The sequence below is a fragment of the Haematobia irritans genome, chromosome 5 (genome assembly GCF_050003625.1).
Source record: "Haematobia irritans isolate KBUSLIRL chromosome 5, ASM5000362v1, whole genome shotgun sequence".
In the NCBI taxonomy this organism is placed as follows: Eukaryota; Metazoa; Arthropoda; class Insecta; order Diptera; family Muscidae; genus Haematobia; species Haematobia irritans.
Window position 1 is genome coordinate 2639720 of NC_134401.1, and position 25473 is coordinate 2665192.

Sequence of the window (25473 nt, forward strand, 5' to 3'; positions counted from 1 at the left end):
AGAAATTCTGAGATGGAAAATTGTTTGTTTTTCTTCTTTCTTATTAAAAAAAAAATATATCGTTTAAAGCAATTTTCTTTATTTTATTTCCCATCTCAAACGCTATGACTAATCTTTCTTATAATTCAACAAAGTTTTTTAATTTCTCACTCTTCTTTGAAATTTTCCACCGCATCGCAATCAAGAGCACACTCCCTTTATGTAAATTATCAAGGCTCACGCAGAGTTAGCTAGCCAAAAATGATTAACGAAGACTATAAAACGGTTGCGATTTATGAATGAACAAACAAACAAAAAAAACTAATCAAAATTATTGATAAATGGAATTTAATCTACAAAATAAAATACAACTATAACTTAGTTTCCATGTCCGTATAACACAACTACATAAACGACCTTTGAGAGCCCCAGGAGTGCTTTAATTCCTATAGTTTTTTGACAATTTACCCATTAAATGGCTATTTTGCTAACTGCCATTGTACTCAAATGATGACAATACTTTTAAATTTACAATACCCTAAACACACATCCTCACACATACACGCACACACACATACATACAAACATGTATCATCACCCGCTTGTTCGGCAAGAAGCCATTGTCGCATTTTCGCTATTTATATAAACAACTACAAGGTTGACTGGTTATTTAAGAGGAGATAAGTAATCCTTGGAATAGTCGAATAATTATAACACAGATAACTGGTTGCCTGTAAAATCGACGCGGGAGAACTCTCTTATTTGCTGGACAATTTTTACAGCTCTCTGAGATAATTATCCGTTATTTTGAAGAACAAAAAAAAAAACAACAAAGCTCATCTCAATACTTTAGAATTTTCAGAAACTCATAATTTAGTTAGTTTTCTGTTGGTTTCGTAGCAAGACGTTTTTTGCAGAGCATTAGAAAACAATTTAATAAAACGTGTTTGGATATATTGCGGAAGTTTTTTTAGTAAGTACACTAATAATATGGTATACATTTTGCATTATTTTGTTAATTATATTCTTTATTTTCAGGTACCACTATCATTCAGATGTACATGCTATGCGGTGCGTTCCCGTAAAGACACCTTTCTATTATGTATTTAAATTAAGTTTTATGTTTTGTATTTTTTAATTTTACCTTTAAATATATTTGTGAAATATATTTAATTTTAATTTAATATAATTCATGTTAATAAATAAATTAAAATAATCAAATTATATTTTAATCGATTTGTGGTATAATTATTACAATACTGAAATGAAGGTATTTATATATGTATCCCACAGTTACTACTTATTTCTTGTGCTAAACGTAGTGCTAAGGATATCCAATTGGCTCCCTCCAATGACATCCCCATGTTAAATTCACCAGTTAAATACATGTCGAGTAGATTTGGGAGTAACTAGTGGTACTTATTGGTGATAGGTGAATTTAATAGTCAATAACTAGTTACTTGAACAAGCGGGCAATTACTCTACTCTTGTATAGTTGGGCAGAAAGACACATGTGTTTAAATGATGGAGAATCCTTTCGCCCAACACACACACACGCACCCTCATAGAAACTCTTCAAGTTTCTCCTAGATCGTAGGCTATAAGCGGAGATACTGAAACAAAACTATGGCTCATTTACACTTATCATGACAGACTGTAATTAGGCTTTCTCGCACACATAACAACATCAGCAACAACAACAAACACTATTCAGAGAATACTGTATAACGAAGGATGTTGTTGTTGTTGTTGTGTGAATCACAGCTCTGATAGATGTTCATGTACAGAATACAAAGGAGAGTAAGAGCCAAGGGGATGTCAGTGCTCAGCTTGTTTTATTCGTTACTATGGCATATTAACTACTTGTTTGTGTGTGTGTGTGTGTTATTGTGAGTATAAATGTTGTCGGGGCTGCTGCTGCTACTGTCGATGTTGTTACGACTAAAGCTGAAGTGAATAATGACTCATTGTTCTCGGACAGAGTATGGTGGAAATACACATATGCCCGTTTATAGTTTTGAGTGTGCGTGTTTGTGTGTCTGATTATTTTTTTTAACGATTTTGATTTTGTGGTAGTGCGAAAACATTTGTGCGACCATAAAGAGCAAAAATACTCATCCGTCATATGCCGCACACCAAAAGCAGATTCACAACGCACTTGCTAACCATGGTTTATCTGCGGAAACGGATGTTTTATAAAACTTCCGCCAGGATTTTATGATTCGCATAAAATTAGGCAAACTAAAGAGTCCAAAGGAAAGACATGTCCTCCATATATATGCGAGGGTTATATAATCATCATTTCATAGAATATGAAGTAGACCGTGAATAAAGTAAACAGAGGGACGAAAAAAAGACATTCTTTCAAAGCTAAGAATCTTTTAAATACCAATGGAATAATATAGCCAACAATATTGGGGGGTTTTTGTTTTCATTTGACCCAGATTTAGTAAGAATTGGTTATCATTGTTATCCTGGCCAAGTATCTGGGAAATGAAATCCTCTATGGTCCCGGTATTTTTTGCTGTTGCTGTTATGCTCTCTTTACACCAAACAAATCGTAGGGAATGTGGCAAGGAAGATTATTCCAAAGCCATTACGCATTATTAAAGGAAAGAAAAACTTTTGTTGCTTCTATTTTCCCGTTGACAAAGGACCATAGAAAAACGGATGTGTATCATGAGGAGACAGAGAGTGAGAGATAAGACTACGAGGAAGTTTGTATACGTAAGCATTTTGCTCACATACAGCCTAATAGTCTTAGCCAAAGCATTTGTGTTAGAACTATTGTCTAGTTTTACGCAAAAATTCTAGTTTTACATAAATGAAAACATTCGTATGGAAACAATGAATTCCCTTTCTATGAAACTTGGGCTTGGTTCCTTGGGTTTGTGGCTTTTTCACAATTTCAAAGATTGGCATGATAAGACTGTATAATAATGCTGCTAGCCGAATAATTGAAATTTTATGCAACAAATCTCAAAAACAATAAATTTTATAGCCTGTTTTGTGTAAGCGTCATGCCTATATGAAGGCAATCTTGCTCACAACTGAATACTTGAGAACTAAAACTATGTTTAAAGGCAATTATTTTTGGGGACATATACATGTACGCATGGGTGTACATAAAAGCGACACCCTTTTTTTGTGGGCATTAATATTCTGTTTGTTTTCTTGTGAATGGACAGTGGAGCCAGAATCCATTAACCAAAAGTAGGAATTTAAATGTATTTGGGCAAGTTAATATTAGGCTTGTTAGTACTGTATAGTCAAGCAAGTGAGGTCCTAAAAAGGACAGTATTCGTCTATCCAGAACATGTAAAAAATTACGCAACACGGACATCAAATTTTTAAAACACAACAACAGAAAACAAATCAAATTCTACGAATTGAGGGTATGAATTGTTTAAATAGTTACAAATAGTAGCTAGTGCCAAAATTTATGACACCTTTCTACTTTAAACTTCATGTTATTGGACAAATTAATGACAGCAAATAGGAGGAAATGCGCCTTAATCAAAATGGAAGTAATGGTGGAGCCACCGTGGTGCAATGGTTATCATGCCCGCTTTGTATACACAAGGTCATGGGTTCGAACCCTGTTTCGACCAAACACCAAAAAGTTTTTCAGCGGTGGATTATCCCATCTCAGTAATGCTGGTGACATTTCTGAGTGTTTCAAAGCTTCTCTAAGTGGTTTCAGTGCAATGTTGAACGCCGTTCGGACTCGTCTATAAAAAGGAAGTCCCTTGTCATTGAGCTTAACGTAGAATCGGGCAGCAGTCAGTGATAAGAGAGAAGTTCACGACTGTGGTATCACAATGGACTGAATAGTCTAAGTGAACCTGAAATATCGGGCTGCCACTATACCTAATCTAACCTAATGGTGGAATTTTCCCCGATAAGTGTTCTGGATCGAATACCAGTGCTAAAGCGTTTTTGTATAGCTCATACAAATTTTGTATCGAGTACTGAATGAAAAGAGGTCTATTGATGGGGTTATGAACAGCCTCTATCCCTCTATAAACTTGTAACTCTCATACGAAGACTTTGTGGTACAAGCTGTCACACAAAATTCGAGATGATATGCAGAGTGTGCTCTGCATAGTTGGAAATAGTTGGAAAAAAATGCCCTAAGAGCAAATCCTGCAAGTAAAGGCGTAATTATGCTGAGCTACTATTTAAAATGTTTAAGAGTACAATGTAAGTCTTATTATGTGTCCAAGATATTTAGATCATTTTTGAATAGCCTTTTTCGGGGGTTACGAAGCACGAGATATTGATTTCTAAAACACGAAGATATGTTTTTAGTATTATTTGTTGGTATTTGGCCAAGTCTTTGAGCAAGACAGACGGACGGAAAGCCAGGTCTGTATCGACTCAGTGGATTATTGTGATTTGCGAGGTGTGTATAATGAGAGTCGTATGACCTAAATTTTGAACAACTACGAATGATTTCCAAGGGTTTTACACATTAAGGTCTCTCAATCTTGATACTAGTTTTGAATTTTATTCTTTTTTCTGCTACCACTGTATATAGTGATTGTTGATAGTTACGAATTTACAAAACGCACGTACTCGTACAAATATCCTTTTGTCACATGTATATTTTAAAAGTTTTGTGGTGGTGTCGTACTAACTTCACTACTCTACAACTAACTGGGTGTCTCGAGCACGTTCGGCCTCTTGTGGTGTTAACAAACGATGATGCCTACATACACGCGCACACTTCACAAATTCCAACATTCACTTTCATACGCAACATACAAACGTTCCAGAGAGCAATTTAAAGAGTAGCTGAGCCTAGTGTTAGAAAATTGTACGATGGGTTAAAGGACTCGGTATAAGCATGTTATCTGTTTGTAGGAGTCCTTTTCAGGAAAGTTTTCCAGTTCAGTGAATGAAAAAAGGTGGCCCTTAATAATGTCATAGCGAGCACGACTCAAAGCTAGGTAAAAATGGCAGCGGAAGGTATTCTCATCCTGAAGTGCGTTCATTTAAAATTTAAATCGCAACACGTATGGCTAAAGGTCTATTTAATTTAACTGTAGTTTTACAAATTGTTTGGCATTCAATTAACTGGCGTATGGTAAATGTAAAGAGTCAGTAAATTTGATTTGTAAAACTTTTAGTTTTTATTCGTAACGAGAGACGTCATTGTAATTTCAGTGAACATGATTTCATTTTATTGGCTGCAAATTTTATTGAAGTTGTTTTTTTTTCTTCTTTTTTGATAGAGTTTTTCGTGTTGAGTTCTTACAGGGCGAAGATATTGAATGGAGATTTTTGTTATGGGGTGTGACCTACGGAAATTGATGGTAATACCTTAAAAGCATACAACAGTAGTAGTCAAATGGTAATCTTTGTGAGTATGAGCCAATTTTAAAATCAGAAAATACTGATAAAAAAGTCTATATATTCTTAAAAAGTAGAAAGACTATAAAAAGAAATGAAATTATGATTGATGTATGATTGTGTGACATTTGAAATGAATTTTGCCCTGGCCTTCTTGAGAAGAACTAGTAGAGAGGATATAAGCGTTTCAGATATAGGTCAAGTGGTTTATGCAAAGATAAGATAAGATAAGGTTGAATTTTTATTGGTCTGCGTTTAAGATATAGGTCACGTGCTTTATGTAATTAGGTCAAGTGCTATGTAAACAAAGATAAGGTTGATTATCCCCAAAACTTTTTTGGGGCTTACAAAATTGATTTATTGTTTGACGGGGTTAAATACATTGGTTGGTTTATAAGATGATAAGGTTTATCAAAGTTGGTTGCACGTTCGTTTATCAAGATTAAATTTTTGTGGATGCCAGAAATGTTATTGGGGCTTACAAAATTGATTTATTGTTTGACAGGGGTTACATATGTTTATCAAAGATGGTTGCACTTCGATGGTTTGTTGGTTGCACTTCGATGCACTTTATCTATAACATTCTCCAAACTAACTGAGTGATCCTATAGAAAAGCAAACGAGAAAAAGTGATGAATTTATGATGTGATAGCGATAGAGTGTCCTATAATACACTTATAAAGGGTTAAAACTTCACGTTGGTTGGTTGATAAGATGATAAGGTTTATGAAAGTTGTTTTATCAAGTTAAAATTTTTGAGGATCCCAAAAATTTTATTGGGGGAAAATAGATTTATTTATGACTTTCTCCAAAGATATGATCTTGCTAATCTTGTATTCTAAAAAATTTCTTAAAATGCATGTGGTTCTGTGTATGTTGAATGTACACGTTTGGGTTCTGATGTGTTTGAGTTGTTGTTATTGTCGGATAAAGAAAAGTGAATGTGGAAAAAATATAAAATGATTGTTGGAAAAGCGTGTGCGTGTGTATGGCATTTTTCGTTTGATCGTTTGGTTAGGATTGCAGTGATATTGAGACTAGGTGATGAGGCTAATTGATAAGGATGGTTATTATATGAGAGAGATAGAGTTTGTGTGAAGCAGGCATTTTTGCTCTCGAATGGATGGTCTCGTTGAGTGGTCCCATAGAAAAATAAATGAAATGGAATGATGAATTTATGATGTGTCAGGTTTTTGGGTACTCGTATAACACGGTTATTGCTTCAATGTTTGTGGAAAGAATTTGTCTTTAACCACATATAAAATTTCTGTCGATAACCCATGTTGCAATTGCATTGATATCTTTAGAAACGCGAAATATTTTATGGCGGGTCGAGTTGACAATAGAAAATGATTGTTGGAGAAGCGTGTGTGTGTGTGTGTGTGTGTGTATGGTATTTTGTTGGAAAATTGTGCATTATCGTTTGATCTAGCATTTGACCGTTTGGTTAGGATTGCAGTGTTATTGAGACTAGGTTATGAGGCTAATTGATAAGGATGGTTAATATATGATTGAGACATAGTTTTGTGTGCGAAGCAGGCATTTTTGCTCTCGGATGGATGGTCTCGTTGAGTGGTCCCATAGAAAAATAAATGAAATGGAATGATGAATTTATGATGTGTCAGGTTTTTGGGTACTCGTATAACATGGATATTGCTTCAATGTTTGTGGAAAGAATTTGTCTTTAACCACATGTAAAATTTCAGAAACGTGAAATATTTTATGACGGGTCAATTGGATGTCGTTTACAATCTTTAGATTATTACTTTGTTTAAATTTAGATTTTCTATAAAATGTTTCAATAGGAATGTTGTTTATATTTACATTTTCTATATCTGCTTGATTAATATTTCCTATATATGAAAGTGCTATTCGCAGATAATCAAATAAGTAAAGTGTGGGATTATTTTTTCCTTTTTCGTAAAGAAACAAATTTATCTTTGTGATAAGTTGTTCTTTAGAAGTTTGGAAACGAAGTATAAATACTGACAGCAGATTAAAAATTGAATTACATTAGATTTTCATCATTACTCCATAGCACATCATTTTTCTTTTTCCAAAAATGAAAATTTTTGAAATTAATCAGAACGAAGAAGAGTTCTGGAGAATTTGGCTCAATGACATCGAAGAAGAGGATATTGTCCATGAGGAGGAACCTTCAGACTCGAGGAGAGCTGTTCCAGCCGGGGAGGAAAATTATGATGATGTCGAAATGAGGGTACATGATGACCTCATGGCGAATGTGGGAAACAAACGTTTCGAGGGTCTATGGCACACGCCAGTAGAAGAAGAAGAAGTCTACATTGTATCAGACAGTGATGATGATGAAGAACCACTTCCAGGTGTCTTTCATAAACGGCGGCTATCATCCGTTACAAGGGATGATGACCTCATGGCGAATGTGGGAAACAAACGTTTCGGTGGTCTATGGCACACACCAGTAGAAGAAGAAGAAGTCTACATTGTATCAGACAGTGATGATGATGAAGAATCACTTCCAGGAGTCTTACATAAACGGCGGCTATCATCCGAAGTCTACATTATATCAGATAGTGATGATGATGAAGAACCACTTCCAGGAGTTTTACATAAACGACGGCCATCATCCGCTGCAAGGGAGGCATTAGAATGGTTTGAAGAGCCTCAAGAAGAAGTAGATGAGTGGACTGAGAAGGATTTCACACAAATTAAAAAATTTCGTAAGGTAATTCAAAATTAAAAGAATAAAAATAATGTGAAACTGAATTTGAAATTGGCTTTTTTATTTCGGGAAGGGTGATAAAAAACAATTGGGTCTTTCATATTTGAAAAAAAAAAAAAAAAAAATATAAATAAAAAAAATAATAATGATATTGAAAATGACATGTTTTTTATTTTTTTTTTCTTTTTTGGAAGCAGATGAAATATAATGGACTGGGAAATGGAGGGGTAATCATGTGATTGTTAGTAAAAAAAAAAAAACCAAACAAAAATGGAGGCTAATCTTCATTCATCTATATATATATAAATAAATAAAAAAAAACAAGATTAAAATAATACATAAATAATACATAAATAATACATAAATAAACGTGAATGAGAAAATAAAAGAGCTTTTTTTTTTTGGGAAATGGTGAAAATAATGAAGCTTTTTTTTTTATTGCTCAAATTTTGTATAAATAGGGGAGCTGTTTAATTTCAAAGCAATCAGTTTCAAATATCAGCAAGAAAAGTGTCAAGCATCAAGATGAGCAGCAATTCTACTCTCGTTGAAAATTTTAATTCATTGAATTTTAAAAGAATTCTAAGCATGAAGGAGTTGGCGATAAACTTGGAATACTTAATTGGAGGAGCATACAGGACATCAACCAAATTTGGGGAAAAAGTTGTACTTCAACTCAATGATGGAGTCCTCTATCTACCATCAAGATTCAACTCATTGAGCGAGGATGATATTAAGCGGTTGAATGAAGGATCGTTTTCCATCACGAAAGTACCCCTTAAAGAAGGAGCAGACATTACCAAATTAGTTTTAAATGAAATTTTGATAACTCCAGATACATTTTATGTACCCTATTAGGTTAAGGAAATTAAACATAAATAAATAAATAAATTTTCATATATTCCATTGATACTTTAAATTACATTCTTTTTTTATTTTATTTTGGAATGAGGGGATGGGAGGGAAAGAAAAAAGAAACAATTTCAAGTTTTTTTTCTTCTTTGAAACTTTTTTAAAATCGTCATTCTTTTTTTCGTATTGGTAATGTGAGTGTGAAGTGAGGAAACATAGACATACTCATGAGAATAAAAGCATCATCATATCTGATCGTGATCACAGTACAAAAAAAAAGTTGCTCGCACTAAAACGTATCAAACCCGTAACAAAATGGTTACCGATATGAATTTAAAAGTGCCTTTCATAGACGAAAGCCTACTCTATCGGGAAGATGAGCGATGTAAGACATTTCAAACTTGGGCGGGAAAGCTAAAAAATTGGAATGATATGGCAAAGAGTGGTCTTTTCTATACTGGTGAAAATGATAAGGTGAAATGCTATTTCTGTCATGTGGAAATACAATCTTGGGAGACCGATGATGATGTTATTTCTGAACATATGCGATGGTCACCGATTTGTCCATTGTTGAGACGATATGCTACGAATAATATTCCATTGTGTGAGGAAGAGTTGGATCACCTACTTCGACCAATAGGATATGATATTTGTGGATTGAATATGGAGCGAGCGGGAGCGAAAAGCAAACATAATATATTCGAAGCAAATTATGTTTACACCTTTTACAATATTTTTCATGTATTTCTAGTGTGTGGATTAACTTTACTGTTTCTAATCAAATCAAATAAAGCTATAGAATGATGACAAGAATAAAAAAAAAGTTTTGTTGTTTTTTTTTTTTTTTTATTTAGTTATTTTTTCATTAATAAAATTTTGTACATGACAGAAATTCGATTCTAAATATACAAAAAGTTTGAAAACATTATTGAGAGAGCACTTAAATCTATTATCAGAATGAATTTCACATGATGTATAATAGTTATTCAGTTTTGAAAAGCTTGTTTTATACTCTAGATTTATGATTCTAACATTTAAATACTTCATTAGAAAATCTTTTTTGGCTTTCCCAAAGCAGAAGATATAATCATAGCAATTGAGTGGTGAGAGAATATCGGCAACATTGATGTAGTCTATGTCACCATCCATCCAATCCAGTCCATGTACAAATTTCCGACAGTAAATGTTTTTTCGACGTCCCATTCTGGTTAGCTCTCGGAAATCAAAAGGTCGTTTGAAAAGGAAGTAATTGGGTACAATCGAAGAACCGCCCATATATGATAACTCTTTTATATAAATACTGTTATCGTTGCCGTGGCAGAACTGGAAATCCAACACCGCATAATTATTCCTTCTGAGAGTTGTCATTGTATTATGGATTTACTAAATAGACTAAATGAATTAGCTTCTCAAAGCCCCTATATATATGGTTTTTATTTAGAAAAGCTAACAGTCTTGAAAATACTTCTAAAGAAAATGGAGAAAAACGTGGCCATAGAAGAAATGTTCAAGAATCATGATGTCGTTTTTGATTTTGAATATTTTGTCAACACACGTCTCAAAGTGACATGTGGATTCTCCACCACTTTTTGTTTTGAACCATTAATTTGGTTTCAAGACAAGAAAAAAAATTTTGTAGGATTTTCTCGAGCGATGTGGCTTCATCTGATGACCTACAAGGAGTACATACAGCTCAGACTGGATCAGTTTGAGTTTTTCGATTCCTTCAATCTGTTGAATGACGTACCCAACGAGTATATCAGATTTGATTTTCGTCAAAAGGGAGGACAATGTTTCCTGGTTTTTCGTCAAAACAATGGGAAAATCAAAATTGATGCAGAAACATGGCGTGCCGTTACTCGAGTTGGCATATTCTTTACGACATTTATTTGCTGGAATGCGATTTTACAAAAACAAATTTCATACTTTTATTCTAATTTTTACATACCCACTTGTGCTAGACTAAATAAAACTCACATTCAAATGAGAGAAATTGTGGGGGTTTATGAAAAGGAGGTAGCAATTGATTTAACACGCCTTTGTTTTGAATTTGGTAAAAAAATGAAGAAAATTATTAAAAAAGATGTTGAAATTTATAATTCATATGCAAATGTAGGCTATGAAACAATAAAATAAAATAAAATAAAAAAAAATGATTTGTATGTTTTTCTTTTTATTGAAATTTACTAAGGAATAAAAGACATAAGTGACCACAATTAAAAGAATTAAATTTCTGTACTCGTGTGTAATTGTAATTTATTCTATTCCCTAAATAATTTAACATTTCTAAGGGTGGCTGCAAATTGCCGAAACTATCAAAGTATTCAATTAGATCTTTCTGTTTGTGATATGCTACCCAATGGGTGCCACTCCCCATGTAACTATCGAGGTTTACAATACCACACTCAAATGTATGCGGCTTTTTCGGTAGTTTATCTCGCATATAGACGCCTCTAAAGTGTCGAATGTGTTTTGTGGCAAACGTCTTCAAATCATTATCTGTTAGCGCTCTCTCGGGTAGCATTTTTATCAGTTTTTTATTTTCTGTTGATTGTTCTTTTTGTTCTCTTTCTCATTTATTACAATACCCATACCCTTCTTGAAGGGCTTCAGGTAAAGACCTTTCCCCATCGCCACACTTTCCATCGCTCTGTTATGGCGTGCGTTCTCCTCCAGCTGTTGCTTGGCATTTTTAGCAGAGTTAACAGCTTTGGCTATGGAAGCACCACCTGATGCTAACGCACCTACCGCACTGAGTGCTGTTAAAATGGGTATTAAAGGAAGAAAACCACCAATTTTTGGGACTCTTATAACTCGCGGGATAACAATTTGTGCCTTTTTCCCCTTGAAAGATTTACCAATAACGTTTCTAGCCACCTTTATAGCAGCTTTGATATCAGAAGGTTTTTGTCTTTTCAAAACAGCATTTGCTTTTCTAACTGCACCAGTGAATATATTTTTCACACAATTGGGTTTCTTGCTTTTCTTTTTCAATCCCATACCAAATTTTGTCTTTGCTTTCATCGCATTCGCAACTAAATAAGCATTTATTTTTTCACCCCAACTGCTGTCTTTTGCTAACACACGTTGCCAGGCTCTCTCTGCTAATTCTCTATCCGCTTTATGTCTATGATCCTGATCTTGGCTTTCAGAATATGCAATATCATGAACTTTGCAAGCAGAATCTAATCCATTTATTCCCTTATCTCCCCGCTCCAAGCGTTTTTGTAGCTTAGTTCCCGGTCCGCAATATTGATAACCAGGCAAGTGCACTTCGAATGGGAGTGCGTTAATTAAATTATTAACAAGTCCTCTTCCTTTGATTGTTTTTGTACGATTAATTTTATTTTTCGCATAAACAAACATTTTATATACTATTTTTTTTTCTTTATTTTGTTTTCATTTCACTCTAAAATATAAAAAAAAAGGAAAACATATATGGCGGTGATTATTTTTTTTAATTTACAGTCTTCAAAATGCGCTTAGTAAAGCAGGATAAGAATATTAAAGTACAAAACTATGATTTTCTACATAAAAGTCCTATTAAAACTAGACATAGTACTTTGTTACCGAATTCAATTCGAGCTCTAATTGTGGGTCCTTCAAATTGCGGAAAAACGAATACCATGATTAGTTTAATAGAGAGTCCCAACGGACTAAAATTTGAGAACATATATCTGTATTCGAAATCGCTATACCAACCAAAATATGAATATTTGAAAACTCTCTTAAAGCCTATAAAGGGAATGGGGCTGTACACTTTTTCCGACAATAGTGATGTGATATCACCAGATGCGGCTAAGCCAAACTCATTAATGATTTTCGATGATGTGGCTTGTGAAAAGCAAAATAATATTCGTGCTTATTTTTGTATGGGAAGACATAAGAATATAGATTGTTTTTATTTGTGTCAGACATACACGCGAATTCCAAAACATTTAGTTCGAGATAATGCGAATTTTATTATTATTTTTAAACAAGATGAGATGAATTTAAAACATGTTTACGATGATAATGTTGTGAGTGACATGTCATATGAAAAATTTAAAGAATTATGTCGTGAATGTTGGAAAGAAAAGTATCAATTTTTAACAATAAGTAAGGATGACGAAATTAACGAAGGACGATATAGAAAAGGATTCGATACTTATATACATGTTTAGTAATGAAAAACATTTCATTTAAAGCAGACGCAATAATGGATGAAAATACTTTAAAACAAGTCGTAAAGACAAGAAAAATTCTTAGAAGAAAATTTGATGCTTTAAAGCATGGTGAAATCGAGCTAAATACACAGCTTGAAAGTACTTTTAAACCATTGACAGTACCACTGAAAAAAATTCTTAAAATGTCATATGAAAAACAACCTATTCATTTTGAGGGACAAGCGCCGAAAAAGGAAATTAAAATAGAGGAAAATAACAAGCTATCGACATCCATGAAAAATGAAAAAGTTGAAAACGATGATGATTATGATGATGGTGGTGGTGGTAATAATGATGATGATGATGACCATTTCTATTCACAATCGGAAGATGAAGACGTTTTGTATGACCTGAACACCTTACAAACCAGAAAAAAACTGGACACATGTTTCGGTCCGCATAAAGATAGTGATGGTGTTTGGAAGTTTGGAAATAGCGATCTTCATTTGACTGATGATAAAATTATTATAGGAAATCAAAGATGGGGTCGCACCCCAGGTCTATTTGAACTTCTTTTTTATAAAAATCCACAAAACTATGATAAGTCTGAATTGGAAATCTATAAGAAAATATTGTTAAATACGAATGCCCATAAAAGAGATTACAAGCCTGAGGGAAAAATTAAAGCAAGCAAGGGTACAAAATACATAAATATTATAAGGAAACTATTTCAAAGTACTCACGTGGGTGAAGGATTAATGAAAGTAAACATGCAAAAACCCAACTATATATATTGGGATGATCCCAATGAATTAGTTGAACGTCTCAAGCTGTTGATTGCATCGCAAAATGCAGGTCATACTAATCATAGTAATGAAATAGTATCAATTATAGAGGAGCTAAGAGAGGCTAATATAATTTATTAACCTTTGTTTTGGCATATTATTATCAAGATGAGCGTCGAAAAGTTCGGACACTTCTCCAACTCGGAAATCCTAAGAAGAAATGCTCAAAAAATTTTGGGAATTACTTTTGACCGGCATTATAACCTCGATATACAAACTAAAAAAATTAAAAACTTGGGTGCGCCGACAGAAGATCGAGACGCAGTCAACAAAGCTTATTTACAAGCACAAATCACACGCTCACAAGAAATATTCAAAAAAGAGTTAAGCGTGGAATTTTACAAAACGCAGGAACAGATTTCGGAATTAAAGACCTCACTAGCAAACATTTTTGAGGCTATAAGTAAATTGTATCCCTCGCCAACATTCATATACAACAAACAGGATTGATCATGGAGAGAAGGGGAATCGTAAATGAAATTCATGCTCAAGCGCGAAAAAACTTTCCTCGCCGTAGAGTCATAATGAAAGGGATTGATGATTTGTGGCAGGCGGATTTAGTTGAAATGGGAAATTACGCTAGAATAAATAGTGGTTATAAATATCTATTGACAGTTATCGATACATTCTCCAAATATGCCTGGGCTGAAGCAACGAAAACTAAAAATGCGAATGACGTCACTGCAGCGTTTTATAAAATATTGAAAGAAGGAAGGGCACCAAAGAACTTACAAACAGATGATGGTAAAGAGTTTTTCAATAAAGATTTTGCAAAGCTAATGGAAAAATATCACATTAACCACTACTCCACATATAGTGTAATGAAGGCATCGATTGTTGAACGCTTCAATCGCACATTAAAAAGTAAAATGTTCCGTGACTTTTCGTTCAATGGAAACTATAAGTGGATTGATATCTATAAAAAGTTAATATATTCATACAATAGAACGAGACATCGTACAATAAAAATGCCGCCATACAAAGTAAATTCAAAAAACGAACAAGAGTTACTCCATACCGTATATAGCAATCTAAAAATATTCAAGACACACAAGTACAAGGTGGGTGATTTTGTTCGAATCAGCAAATATAAAAATATATTTGAAAAGGGGTATACCCCTAATTTCAGTACAGAAATATTCCGTATTAAATTAATCAAAGTGACAAACCCAGTAACATATATATTGGAAGATTATCAGGGGCACCCCATTAAGGGATGTTTTTATGAGGAGGAATTGAGAAGAACTAAGTATCCCAATTCTTACCTAGTTGAAAAAGTTTTAAAAACTAGAGGAGATCGTGTTTATGTCAAATGGCTGGGTTTCTCAAATCAACATAACTCTTGGATAAATAAAAGCGATTTAATATAGTAGAAACACATCATTCAAAGCATAGTACTCATTATGTCAATAACGCTAGCCCTAACGGGGAAATCTTCCATTCTAACCGCGGAATATTTCCCTTCATTGCAGCTCTCTGGAGATTATGAATGTGCGTTAATTGATTTCCATTCATACAACTCTATACCCAATGTCGATAATGATAACAATCTATTTCATATCGGTGAGAAAGTAATCGAAATTCCCATAGGATCATATGAATTGGAAGACATTGTCGATTATATAAAAATGGCCTATGGAAGAAACAATGGGTCAAAAAGTATTGAAATTGTTGCTAACAACAATACATTGCAAATTGAAATATTTTCTTCACATGATATAATCGACTTTAATCATGAACATTCTATCGGAGGATTATTGGGTTTCAAAAGAGGGACTCTCTCACCCAACATAACACATAAGTCATCCCTTCCCGTGAACATTATGAGAGTGAATGCAATTCAAATTCAATGTAATATTACATCCGGTGCCTTCATGAATAATTTACCGGTGCATACTATTCATGAATTTGCAATAAATGTTTCCCCTGGATATAAAATAGACGAAATACCAAGAAATTTAGTTTATTTACCTGTTAACGTCAAAGAAATCAGTTCACTTAAAGTGTGGATTGTAGATCAAGAAGAAAGAATATTAAATTTTCGCGGAGAGGAAATTACTTTACGCATTCATCTAAGGCCAGCTGACCGATGATTATTTATAATAAAAACATAAGGGGAAAGTCAAAGGCAAACACTCAAGTGCAAACCGCCAACCGCAGACTACTGCCTTTAACTAAGCAAAATATAAAATTTTTAAAATCTCTCAACCTTCGTTTAAAACAAAATGTCTGAAATTCTTAATGTATCCGAAAAGCCTTTTTCAGATGAAAATATTACTAAAAAAGACTACCATAGTTATGTCCCATATATTCGTTCATTTAAAAACAATGATGAAATAAGAATAACCATACAAAATCAAGATTTGTATGTATTACCGGCTGAAAGTTATATTTACATAGAGGGTACCATAACAGTGGCCAGTGGAGAAAGAGCAATCAATGCTCGTTTGAAAAACAATTGTGTAGCGCACATGTTTGATGAAATCCGATATGAGCTTAATGGTGTTGAAATTGATCGATCGAGATATCTTGGAATATCAAGTACAATAAAAAATTTCGCATCTCTAACAAGTTTTGAGAGTAATATGCTTCTAAACGCAGGATGGAGTTCTTTAGAGGATATATCCGTAAACACATTCAACTTTTATGTTCCATTGAAGATGTTACTCGGTTTTGCTGAAGACTTCCATAAAATTATCTTGCATAGCAAACATGATCTTATACTTCTGCGAAGTTCTAGTGATAGCCAAGCATGCTATTCATCGGATCCCAAAGAAAATCTAAATTTAACCATCACCAACGTGATGTGGAGGATTCCCCATGTTCACCTCTCTGACATAATGAAAGTAAAAGTTATGAAAACAGTGCGCGATGGTACGTCATTACCAATTGCATTTCGAAGTTGGGATTGCCATTTTAACCCCACATTCTTTGGTTCGATGAAGTGCAATTGGAATGTCAAGTTGTCGTTGAACAGGGAGAGACCACGCTTCATTTTGTTTGCATTTGTACGAGAAGGAAAGTTTGCTCATTGTAATTTAACCAATATAAAAGTTCATTTGAACTCTGAGACCTATCCATATGATGATTTAAATTTAAAATTTGATGAGAATCGATATGCCATACTCTACGAAATGTATACGAAATTTCAAGAAAACTATTATCAAAGGGAGTCATATCCAATTTTAAGTCTTAAAAAGTTCAAAGAATCACCAATAATAGTCATTGATGTTAGCCATCAAAATGAAATGATAAAGCATGGACCAATAGATGTCAAACTCGAGATTGAAACGAGTAAATTAATCCCTCAAAATACTCATGCATACTGTCTTATATTACATGATCGACTGATGGAATACACACCTTTGACTGCAGTTGTCCGAAAAATTATTTAAGAATAGAATTATTTTTGTTTTATTATTATTATTTATTATTTTTTTGCATAGTTACATGAATATATAAACAAATAGTCTTTATTTACATGAGATTTGCTTAGTTAATAAGTTAAAATTACATAAATAAATAAATAAAAATAAATAAATAAATAATGTTGTTTTTTTTTTTCTTTTACATTACAATGACTTAATGAATATACTTAATAATATCAGTACTATACTTATTCTATTCGACAAAATCCAAATTCAAGTCGTCTAAATCATTTATTGATGCCAAGTCAAGATTTTGAATATCATTCAAACTAACATCAAACACCATTGGATTTATAGACTCCAAGTCGATTTCATTACTAGATATGCTATGGTTTTCATTTGCAATCGCATAGTGGCCCCATGCATATGTATTAATGCCATCTTCTCGAATTTTTCTTTTATCGTCGTTATAGCTTAAAGTTATTTTATTAACTTTATTTGTAAACACTGTGTGTTTTTTAGACCTAAAAACTAGCATGCTATCACTTAAATTCTTTTTATTAAAAAGACACTCACGATACGTTTCAAATGTATATTTTCTTAACACAGATTTCTTGACGCCCTTAGATTTTTTTATTTCCGCACAATCCTCCACTTTCATTGAGTACATTTTTGGCCTCAACCCTATGAACTCCGTCATTATTCTCCCCGAATTCTCATCTTTCATCATTCCCAAAACTTTTTTATTTGCAATAGGGAAATTGAATCTATTATTAAGAGGTAGGTCGGATGTATCAAATCTTGCTTTAATATCATCCGGAGTTATTTCTTCATAGAAGTCCCTACCTATGAATTCGAGGACCATGGAATCGGTGTCAGTGTACGCTAAGGTCACATCATTCCCGAACTTTTTTTTCAAAAATCCATAGTAGAAATCATACATAAAATGTTTAGAAATTTCTAAAATGGCAAACCCCATTTGAATAGGTTTATCTAATAAAATTTCTTCTTTGTTCATTTGGATGGCGACCATATTTTCTCCAAAATGAATAAGGCTATTGAAATTTGGTCTAGAAATCAACTTCACCGCACTATTTCTTTTTCCTACTGTTTCCCATACCTTTACAATTTTCACGTCTGTCCGTTTTTCCACATTTTCCATAGTCTTGCCATATATCGCATTATTCAACAATTTGAAAAAGTCTTTTTCAAATGCAATATTTGTTTTTGCTCTATGGCTATTATTTATATCAATAAAGGGACGTAAATAATCACTTTGTACAAATGTTAATATTCTGTGTACTTTTTCAAGTTTTAAGCCCAAATCTAAACATTGTTGCAGATTTCTATAGTGGATTACATAGTTTTTCTTATCCTCAAAATCTGCAATCAATTTTTTAAATTTGGATCCGGGAGGAAATTTGTTTTCAGGACATGGTGGAAAATCGTTTAAATAGTCATGGATTTCTTTAGGATAGGAGAGATCTACCTCAAGGAAATAACCATGAGTGGCATCGGCAGGTAATTTAGATATATTATCAAAAAAGAATTTTAGTAGAAATTCTGGACTTCCAATCACCCACTCGAAATCTTTCTGTGGGAGACATTGGGACATGGCTAGTCCATATAAATTATTTGCGTCAATGTATAAGAGGATACTCAAAACTAGATCCTCTATATAATCTTTCATATATTTGTTATTAGCACGAACATATCTTTTGCTACACTGAACTATTCCACCTCTAATCCCCCTCAAACAGAAATTATGCATTTCTTTATCTAATAAGAGATGTAGTTCAGTTGTTCGTGTAACTAACTTCAACATTGCCTCCCAAGAAAGACCAGGCACCGTAAAGTAATGGCATGGATCAAGTTCATGAATGTCAATGCACATTGTGCGAAATTTTTCGAATATGTCAGCTAATAAAAGAACATCTGTAATCAAATACAGTTCCATATAGTCTTTTAATGTCTGACAACCCATTGTTCTCCACACATTTTGTGCATGTGTGTAGTCTTCCACAGTGCATGGTGTATCATTTAGAGTGTTGTAAAATTCTTCTATGGGCGGTAGCTTATCATCGCTCAATTTACTATGACTTGATAAATAGTCGTAGCAGAAAACCCCTTTCCTTTTCATTAGATCGAAATTGGCTGGGAAGTGTTCCTTTACATTGTGAAGGGCATCATCGGTCAAATTACGAGCAAGTGTATCTAAACTCGCAGCCATAAATTTGAAACTATCCAAAAACCTCAATTCTAATATTTTTTTATTTCCCATTGGAATTATGTGAGACATTGAAATATATGTCTCCTTATTCTGAGCAATAACAGACGTAGTACCCTCAAAGTGGGCCAAGTCTTTGATAAAAAGATGACAATCATATTTTGAAAAATTGTGGAAAAAAATAGGAATGAAATTGGCTACTTGATACTGAAGGTTGCAGCTGTTGTGTGCTGCCCCTCTGTATTTGCCTGTGAGGTGACAGTGATCTCTCACCTTTTTTTCCACCCTAGTGTTAATGACACCTTTGCAAATGTGGCATGTTTTTGCTTTTAAAAATTCCCTAGTCTCTAAGGGCGTCAAGCTATCCATCGGTTTGATTACCTTTAGACGATTGTAGATTAGTTTACAATCCGCAATTAAATTTTTTAAGAACTCTTTGGATGCATCAGCACCCGTATACGTTCTTAAAATATTTTGCGAACTATCATAGCTACATATGATTTTGTAGCCATATGCACATGGCACATGTTCCTTCAAATATGTGGTCTTTGAAGCGCTACCACTCTGTGCACTACAATCCTCTAAAACGCATTCAAAGTCCGCATACACCGTATGTGAAACTTTAATTTGTCTTTTGAAATTTTTAAATGTTAATCTTTGACGTTCTTTTTCGGGCATCGTTCTCTTTACCTGTTGGCATTTTTCGAAATGATTATTAAGGTTCTCCTCCGTTGAAAAATGACGTAAACATAGATCGCATAGGAAAATACGTCCATTATTTTTTCGTTTCTGCATGCTTAAAAGTCTGTAAAGAGAAACAAATACTTTAGATAAATCGTGATTGTGCATATAAGAAAGAATAAGAATTACCTCGACTTGTTTAAAACAAGTATATAATGTGATTTGTCTCCTTCCTCCAGCAGTACTAAATCAACATGATTTAGTTTTACATTTTCAGTTTTAAAATACGGGCCGACAATGACATCATTAACATAGCCGAACACATTAACACTTATCTCCGGATTTTGTTCTTCAAAGCGTTTAATGTGTTGTAACGCCAATGGGAAATGTAGTCCACCAAAATTTAAAATTTTCCCATTTGCCAAATTGATTATATCACTGCCTATGTTGACGTTGTATGAGCTTATCGCATTTCTATTGTTTCTGGGCATGCCTCCAACTGCAGCTACCATACACCACTTAAAACAGAAATCGTCTCTATTTTTTATGTTCAAGCATGCTAATTTCCTTTGCAATGCTAGTGGTGTGGGCAAGTATGATGAACCATTGACAAGGTTCACTCGATTCACATTGATGTCTAGTCTAGCAATCTTACTTAATGCCCATCCTGAATCTCTTTCTTGAAATTCGGACATTTTGTTCAGAATGCTATCGAACTGTGTCTCAAACAGTTTTTCAATATCATCTGATTTTGTGGCTAGACACATTTTTGTTATGTGATTAAATATTTTTGGCGCACACACACCATCACCATTAGACTGTTGAGCTGCTTCATTAACCGGTTTTACATATTCACCGACTAGTTCAATATTGAACTTTACGGTGATGTGCTCCTTGATTTTTTTTTGTCACTAGATTCACCAGTGATGATTTAGCCTCATTCAAAAATTCTTCAGGAAGGATTACATTGCTTGTATTGCAATATTCATAAATTGCGATACGTTTTTTAAAAGCGCTTTTTGTTTCACGCAATTTCTCCCCTTCTTGCTGTTGCTGGCGTTGAGGTAGGCTAGAAGTTGATGGAGTGTCTATGTCATTGTCGGCCCTCACCGCACTCGTTTTCCGTTGCTCGTTCACAATTTGGCTGATATTTCCGCCATGGTGAATGTTCATCCTGTTGCTGTATGTAGGTTTTTCCACATCTATTTTGCGTTTCTTGATGGACATCTCTAATGCAGTTTGCTGACTGATCCACTGATCGTAATGTTGTTGTTGTTGTTGCTGTTGAAGGCCATTGTAATATTGATGATTTGCATGCAGATTGTTGATCCATCCTTGATCGTAATGTTGTTGTTGTTGTTGTTGGAAACCAACGATACATTGATTTTGATTGGTATTCAACCATTGATATGTTGGTTGATTGTTGTTCCATATTTGTTCGCACTGTTGTTGTTGTTGTTGTTGGAGATGGTTGCTCCACTGATGAGAAAGATGTTGATTGTTGTTGTTGCTCATGTTACCGTTGAGTGGGTAAAGTTGTGGGGCTTGCATGTTGCCCCAATATCCCTGCTGTTGATTGATGACATTTCCAGTTTGCGTGGATGCCCCACCACCCATTGACATTGCCACTAAACCATCATTCATTTTCCTTTTATTGGAATTCATTTCCATCACTTGTCCTCCAAGAACTTGAAGACATTTCTCTTTGTGAGACATCAAAATATATTTATTTTCACAGAATTCACCGCATATGCAGTGTCTGGAAACATGAGAATTGTAATCTCTCTTACCGGCGAAGTTGATGGAGCACAAATTGCAGAAGTAAGATGCCATTTTCTTGTTTTTGTTTTTTTTTTTTTTTTAGGATTTCCAATATATGTAGAAAAAGTGTTTTTGTTGTTGTTGTTTTTTTTTGTTAATTTGACGCGTGAGCACGTTTTTCGCTTCCGTTTTGTTATTACCAAACAAATGTTTAAATTTATTTGAACAATATATATATTTTATATATTTTTATATATTTATAATTGAAAATTTGAAAAGCGCAAGATTTCGAAACGTTATAAAAGGGTTTGAGATTGGACACAAACTGAAGACATTATTTTTTTTTGAAGTGAAGTTTTAACCCTTTACAAGTGTATTATAGGACACTCTATCGCTATCACATCATAAATTCATCACTTTATCTCGTTTGCTTTTCTATAGGATCACTCAATTAGTCTCCCCACCTATAACCAAATCATAAGGTACAGAAAAACAAAACGATATCATTGTCACCAAATAGTCTAATGCCAGACCTAACGATCATGTACAATTTACCGGCAAATCATATATTAACCATCCTTATCAATTAGCCTCATCACCTAGTCTCAATATCACTGCAATCCTAAACAAACGATCAAACGAAAAATGCCATACACACGCACACGCTTTTCCAACAATCATTTTATATTTTTTCCACATTCACTTTTCTTTATCCAACAATAACAACAACTCAAACACATCAGAACCCAAACGTGTACATTCAACATACACAGAACCACATGCATTTTAAGAAATTTTTTAGAATACAAGATTAGCAAGATCATATCTTTGGAGAAAGTCATAAATAAATCTATTTTCCCCCAATAAAATTTTTGGGATCCTCAAAAATTTTAACTTGATAAAACAACTTTCATAAACCTTATCATCTTATCAACCAACCAACGTGAAGTTTTAACCCTTTATAAGTGTATTATAGGACACTCTATCGCTATCACATCATAAATTCATCACTTTTTCTCGTTTGCTTTTCTATAGGATCACTCAGTTAGTTTGGAGAATGTTATAGATAAAGTGCATCGAAGTGCAACCAACAAACCATCGAAGTGCAACCATCTTTGATAAACATATGTAACCCCTGTCAAACAATAAATCAATTTTGTAAGCCCCAATAACATTTCTGGCATCCACAAAAATTTAATCTTGATAAACGAACGTGCAACCAACTTTGATAAACCTTATCATCTTATAAACCAACCAATGTATTTAACCCCGTCAAACCATAAATCAATTTTGTAAGCCCCAAAAAAGTTTTGGGGATAATCAACCTTATCTTTGTTTACATAGCACTTGACCTAATTACATAAAGCACGTGACCTATATCTTAAACGCAGACCAATAAAAATTCAACCTTATCTTATCTTATCTTTGCATAAACCACTTGACCTATATCTGAAACGCTTATATCCTCTCTACTAGAACTATAACTGAATTCCAAACCAAAATGGGCATATCTGGAAAAAATATAGGAAATATTGCAATCACTGAATAAGTTAGGAATTTTCTTTGGGGTGTAGAGCCAAACCAAACCATACAAAAGTAGACATTTCACCTCTAATCTGAAAGATATGAAAAGGGGCCCACAATTTGTCTCGCCATGGCTGGTGACTATGACTTAACTGGCTTAAATTTTTGATATTTTACTCCATACTACATGACTAATGATTTATTCATCTTTATATTTATTTTCTCCGCCATAAGATTGATGGTATAGCAAAATTGCCACACAAATCAAATGATCTCTTCCCTTCTTTATTCATGATCAGAATGAAATTTTGAAGAATTCCCGTTCATCTATTATAATAAAGCCTTCAATAAAATAGGTATATGTAGTAGGGAAATTTGAAACAGATTCTTTTTTTGTTTGTAGACAGGCTTAATTTGAAGGTGGTTTAAAAGCACAGTGGAGAGAAAGTTTGGCTTTTTTGACAAAATACGTTTGCTATCCTTTTAATTTATTGGTATAGTTATCCTGGAGGGCTTAAAATAAATATTTTATTTATCTTCAATGGACTATTTCCCCGATATTACCTCATAAGCGTTTTTCCATTTCATGAAATTATTATCTGGAATTATTTCTTCTGAACTAACTAGCAATACAAAGCTGCCATGGCAAAGAAAGTATATGCATACGTATGTCCTGGAATCTAGAAATGCATTTGCTTAAGATGACTGATACACTGAAAAAAAAAAAAAACAGTGAACCCACCAGTAAGAAAAATGTTGGTTATTGTAGAAAATTTAGATTATTTTTAGAAAATTTTAATCGAAAAAGATTACAAACGCTGACATCACGACGATATCACTAAAATAGCCAAATATTTTTCGACAAATTCAAGAAGATTTATTAGATATCATAAATTTTTTTCACTTGTTAAAAAAAATGTTTGTAGATTTGAAGGAAAAAAATTGGAGTACAAAATTGCAAGAATGTCCTTTTTTGGTTCATTAAACTAAAGAAACCTTCTCCAAACATAATAATTCCACGAACTAAAATAAAGTTAAATTGGCTTTAGTGAAAAAGAGGTTTCACATTTTTTTAGAGTATCATGCCGATTTTGCTGACACGATTCCGGTTAAAGATCCATAAATATTGGGAGTGCAAATTAAAAATGCGGACTTTTTAAGAATTTATTTGCGAAACAGACTGATCAATCGAAATAGTATCCATATTTCTGGTAGCATACGGATACCTTGACGAAAATACGACTTTGACTATTCTGACTCACTCCACGAATTGACCCAATTTTTGGCTTCCTCATATCCATTTACACTAGATTCTTTATAAGTTTGCACCCATAAACGCATATCAAGGTCTACTCTATTAGTAGTCCAGTCGCTCAAATATTAGGCCAAATTAAAAAAATGAAAACTTCGTTCTAACTAAGCTTGGATCATAAAGAAATAAATAAACAATTGCCTTGAAATTCAAGAGTTCTTAAAAATATAAATATCGCTGACATAACAAAACTCCAAATAACTTGCTTTAGCCATTTATAAAAACACTAAACATTTATTAAACATTAAACACTGCCACAATGTAAATTATGAAAACCCATCAACGTTTAAATTTATTGCTTTGAAAAAGAACTATAAGGAATATGTGTTAGGGCAAGTATGTGCTTGGCCAAATATTTTGCTTTTAATCTATAATCGAAAATTTTGAAAGAACTTTCTACAAAGCCACATACATTTAGAGTCTATGGGCTCCAAAAAAGTAACCTCATGTATTTTAGAAAAACATTTGAAATTGCTCTATAAGAAACCACAAAAATATCTATGAAATAAAAAAAAAAAAAATGTTGTAGAAAATTTTGGTAAATGTTTTCCCGCAAAATGAACGCCATAAACAAACAGCGGGGTGTACGTGTATCCGAGTAGCTATGTGTGTGAGTGTCCGTGTGTTTATGGTATTATGGCTAGTCTTTGTTGTTGTCATAGGGCCATCAGAAGCCAAATGGCAAGCGTCCACTTTTTATGGGGGCTACAAAAAGTCTACTTT

General features: G+C 33.6%; 1 protein-coding gene and 1 long non-coding RNA gene across 2 annotated transcripts in view; one reads left to right on the forward strand and one right to left on the reverse strand.

Annotated features, from left to right (window-relative positions):
• LOC142239395 (uncharacterized) overlaps positions 1–25473 on the reverse strand; it is a 101677-nt gene that overhangs the window by 30493 nt on the left and 45711 nt on the right. The window lies entirely within an intron of this gene.
• Positions 582–1205, forward strand: LOC142239398 (uncharacterized). Its single transcript, XR_012723015.1, has 2 exons — positions 582–952; positions 1018–1205. It is a non-coding gene; the product is annotated as an uncharacterized LOC142239398 (long non-coding RNA).